The 4,955-nt window shown below is 42.5% G+C and overlaps 1 pseudogene; it reads left to right on the top strand.

Moving 5' to 3' along the window:
- The first annotated feature begins 3,569 nt into the window (after positions 1 to 3,569).
- On the top strand, positions 3,570 to 4,315 carry LOC142441343 (small ribosomal subunit protein eS6-like; annotated as a pseudogene).
- Positions 4,316 to 4,955: the final 640 nt, after the last annotated feature.

The following is a 4,955-nucleotide window of genomic DNA, read 5'->3' as shown; positions in this document are numbered from 1 at the left end:
GTCTGGATCGAAAACAGCTTGGAAAAATTCAGGATGGTGGCACAGTGACAAGTCATCCATTTGTCTCCTCTGTAACCATTTTTGTTTCACTTCTTCTCCAAGTCCATATTCGATACATTTCTCGCCCCTCCTCTCTGATGCTCCTACCCCCAGGATTAGCCCCTGCCTCTGTCACCAGCTCTCTTCCATCTGTGTTGTTAGTGTGTCTGAGGTGTGTCAACACCTTGTCTGTCCTCTTGCCCAAGTTGACAGTTGCAGAACTCCTGGATGCTCCATCCCTGTCACAGCACACCTCATTCCAGACCACGAGCCCAAATCCCACGATCTCTTCATTCCATGTGCTCACAAGCATTTTGAGGCTCCCTTACATGTGTTTTTCATCTATTTCTTATTTGAAGATTTGATCTATCAATAGGTTAAGAAATTCCCAGGGCCCACTTTCATAAAAAGCAAACCAAACTCACTGCTATCGAGTCAGTGACTCGGAACAAGCCTACAGGGCATAGCAGAATGGATCCTGTGAGTCTCCAAGATTGTAACGCTTTACAGAAATAACAAGTCCTACCTTGGCCCCGAGGTATGTCTGATGGGTTCAAGCTGCAGAACTTGCAGATAACAGCCCAGTGTGTGACCACTACACCATCAGGACTCCCTTCACTACAGAACCTGGTAAAACACACAGAGCTCTCAGGCTCTTCCACCCTCACTGCTCTCGTCTCTAGCAACCATATTGTCTGCTGCCATCTCTGTCCGCAGGCTCTGGGAGGGGAATTGCTGAGGACAGTTGTTTCCCGACTGGCTTCCAAACTGGACATGGTTCCTATTCCGGGGCACTGAGTATACCATGTGTTTTGGAGATAGAATCAACAATAGTTGCTCATGCAATAAGAAGGAGGAAGAAGGATTCCTGATGGCTCCCCAGCTTTGGACTTGAATGACGACTGAGTGAATGACAGATCACTTCAAACTTGGCTTAGATTAAACCATGTAGTATCCCCTTGTTCTGTTCACACGATCTATGCAAAAGTTCCGCATGAGCCCAATGAAGAGTTCTGGAATTCCCGCTCTTCTCCAGGCTGTCTGTAGTTTGCTAAGCTCCACAGAGTCAGATGCCTTTGCATAGCCAATGAAACAAAAGGAAAAACCTTTCTGGTATGCTATACTTTGAACTAATATCTTTCTGATATCAGCAATGATATCCCTTGTTCCATGTCCTCTTTTGAATCTGGTTTGAATTTCTGACAGCACCTTGTTGAGGTACTGCTGGAACTGTTGTTGAAATATCTTTAGCAAAAATTTATTGGATATCATATTAATGATACTGTTACATAATTTCTGCATTCTATTGAATCGCCTTTCTTTGGAATGGGTACAAATATGGATCTCTTCCAGTTGATTGACCAGATAGCTATTTCCCAAATTTCTTGGCATTGATTAGTAAGTGCTTCCAAAGCTTCCTCATCTTGTTGAAACAGCCATTGATGCACCATCAATTACAGGAGCCTTGGTTTCTCCTAAGGCCTTCCGTGCAGCTTGAACTTCTTCCTTCACTCTCATCAGTTCTTTATCACATGCTGCCTCTTGAAATGGTTGAATGCTGACTAGTTCTTTTGGGGACAGTGATTCTGAGTAGGTCTTCCATCTTCTTTAGAAGTTTCCTGCATCTTTCAATATTTTGCCAAAAGAAACCTTTGATATTGCAACACAAAGCTTGAAGTTTTTCCTTCAGTCTTTCAGCTTAAGATATGCCAAGATCATTATTCCCTTTTTGGTTTTCTAACTTCATATCTTTGTACATTTCATTATACTACTTTATTTTGTTTTCTCAAGTTGCCCTTTGAAATTTTCTGTTCCTCTCTTTGACTTCATCATGTCTTCCCTGTGCCTTAGTAACTTTCTGAGGAGAAAGTTCCGTGTCTCTTCTGACGTCCGCTTTGATCCTTTCTTTCTTTCTTGCCTGCCTCTTTATGACATTTTGCTTTCTCCAGAAATGATGTTCTTGATACCATCCCCCAGTTCAACCCATCTTTGGCATTTTTGTTCAGTGATTAAAATAATCTGTTTGCAATGAACTTTGGTGTTTAGGTTTCTATTTACATGACATGTTCTTGAAGTTCAGCTGTGATATAGTCAAATTTTTATTTTGGCACTTGTTTACTTGTTTTCCTTTTTTCCCCCAACACCAATCTAAATTTACATTTGAGCAGTTCATGGTTTGCTCCACAATCAGTCTCTAGCCTCATTGTAACTGCTGATATTGAACTTCTCCATGGTGGCTTCCCACAGATGTAATCAAATTTACTTCTGCACATTCCATTTGTGTTGTTGAAAACAAGGTATTTGCAATGAAGAAGTAATTGGTCTTACAAAATTCTATCATGTGATCTCTGACTTTGTTTCTGTCACCAAGACCATATTTTTCAACTGGTGTTCTTTCCTCTTTGTTTCCAACTTTTGCATTCCAGTTTGTGGTAGTCACCTAATCTGGTGTCAATTTAAGGATTAGGAGTAGGGGTGGAGTCTAGGCTGTCAATCTGGAGATAGTCAATGAGACTTCTGTGTGGGCATGGCCTTCTCCTGAGAATTCTGGGAAATCTGGTACTTCCTCTTTGGAGGGAGAAGACCTCTCTCTCTCTCTCTCTCTCTCTCTCTCTCTCTCTCTCTGTGTGTGTGTGTGTGTGTGTGTGTGTGTGTGTGTGTGTGTGTGTGTGTTACTCCCTGAGAGACATTGCAGAAGATAAGCCACATGGACGCAACCAGACCTTGAAAGCTGGAGAAGCCACAGAGAGACCCCGTGCCAGCGCTGAGATGTTTCCAATGACATTGGATCCAAAGACTATCTACCCAGTGGCCTGTGATCTTCTGCATTCGGCATCATTGCATGTGTTTCATGAGTCTGAAGAGGACTTTATAGATTGATATCAGAAATATAGGCTAATATTGGACTTAAGGACTTGATCTGGACTGGGCTGGGATGTTTTCTCAATGTTCACATGCTCTTGTATATAAATCTCTTTCTTATACACATATGTATGTCCATGGATTTGTTTCTCTAGTCTACCCAGACTAACGCATTATGGTAACTTGGGAGTGGGGTACTGGAAAAAGAAATAAAAATGGAAAGTAGATGTTTGTTTGACTTTTGCCTCATAGTAGTATTTCTTCTTTGGCTAGCCAGAAGTCAGACATATCCTTGCAGTTTCCTGAGTTGTTTTCTAGAAAGAATATGGGAAGTTAGAGCTTTGATTTTTTTGGTGGTTGTTTTTGGTTATTCCTGAGTAATATGGCAAAAATGAATGTGATTAATGTATACTTTGAATGCAGAGATAGAATTTGCCATTTGAATGTCTCAGAAGCCATGCTGCTTAAGGAAAATGGCTGACAGAAGTTCAAACTGACTGACCGAAAGCATGGATCTGTTTTGATGCCTTCAGAGACCTAATCCCATATTTTTTTTATAAATAGAAGAGTGTAGATAAGGATTTAGAAATAAGGATTGAACTTGACTGTTTTAAGAATTGAGTTTCTCTCTTTTCCGTGGTATTGCGGAGGCAATCAGCTGCTTCACCATGAAGCTAAACATCTCCTTCCCAGATACTGGCTGCCAGAAACGCATTGAAGTAGACGATGAATGCAAACTTCGCACCTTTTATGTGAAGTAAATGGCCACGCAAGTTGCCGCCGAGGCGCTGGGCGATGGAAGGGCTATGTTATCCTCTTCGGTGGTAGGAATGACAAGCAAGGTTTTCCCACATAGCAAGGTGTCTTGACCCACATTCATGCCCATCTGCTGCTGAGTAAGGGGCACTCCTACTATGGACCAAGGAGAACTGGGAGAGGACATGCAAATCTGACCGGGGGCTGCATTGTGTATGCCAATCTGAGTGTTCTCAACTTGGTCATTGTAAAGAAAGGGGAGAAAGAGATCCCAGGCCTGACTGACACAACTGTGTCTCATCACCTGGGGCCCAAAAGAGCCAGCAGAGTCCGCAAACTCTTCCATCTCTCTGAAGACGATGACATCCACCAGTATGTTGTGAGAAAGCCCCTGAACAAAGAGGGCAAGAAACCCAGGACTAAAGTACCCAAGATTTGGCATCTTGTGACTCCGCGGGTCCTGCAGCACAAGCACCGGCACATTGCCCTGAAGAAGCAGAGCACCAAGAAAAAACCAGGAGGAGGCCACTGAATACGCCAAGCTTTTGGCCAAGAGAATGAAGGAAGCCAAAGAGAAATGGCAGGACCAGATTGTCAAGAGAGGAGGCTATCCTCGCTGAGGGCTTCCACCCCTAAGTCTGAGTCCAGGCAAAAATAAAAGAGCCTTGAATAAATAAGCTCATCTAGTTAAAAATAATGAAGTTGAGCTTAGTATCTGATTCTATGTTGTTTATACTGATTTCTTATGTTTATTATTGTCGGTATAGAGATGTATACAAATTATTTTGGGAAAGTATGAAAATAGAGCTTGTAAGCCCACTTGCCTCGAGTCTTGCCTCTCTCTCTGGGAGACATTGCAGAAGACAAGCCACATGGACACAACCAGACCTCCGAAGCCAGAGAAGCCACAGAGAGACCCCTGCCATCACTGAGATGCTTATAACGCCACTAGATCCAAAGACTTTCTACCCACTGGCTTGTGATTGTCCTGCATTTGGCTTCATTGCATGTGTTTCATAAGTCTGAAGAGGACTTTATAGATTGGTATCAGACATATGGGCTAATATCAGACTTATGGCCTTGGACTGGACTGGGTTGGGATGTTTTCTCAATGTTCAAATCCTCTTGTATATAAACCTCTCCCTTAACGCATATGTGTATCCAGGAATTTGTTTCTCCAGTCCACCTGGACTAACACCCAGTTGCCCATGATTATCAATATATCTTGATTGAATATTTGGTTGGTTTCATATTGATCAAAGAAGCTGGTAGGACTCTTCCATTTCTTCATCAGTAGC

The sequence above is a fragment of the Tenrec ecaudatus genome, chromosome 2, assembly GCF_050624435.1.
Source record: "Tenrec ecaudatus isolate mTenEca1 chromosome 2, mTenEca1.hap1, whole genome shotgun sequence".
Classification (NCBI taxonomy): domain Eukaryota; kingdom Metazoa; phylum Chordata; class Mammalia; order Afrosoricida; family Tenrecidae; genus Tenrec; species Tenrec ecaudatus.
Note: the sequence above shows the minus strand (reverse complement) of the source record. Positions and strands in the feature narration are given on the sequence as shown.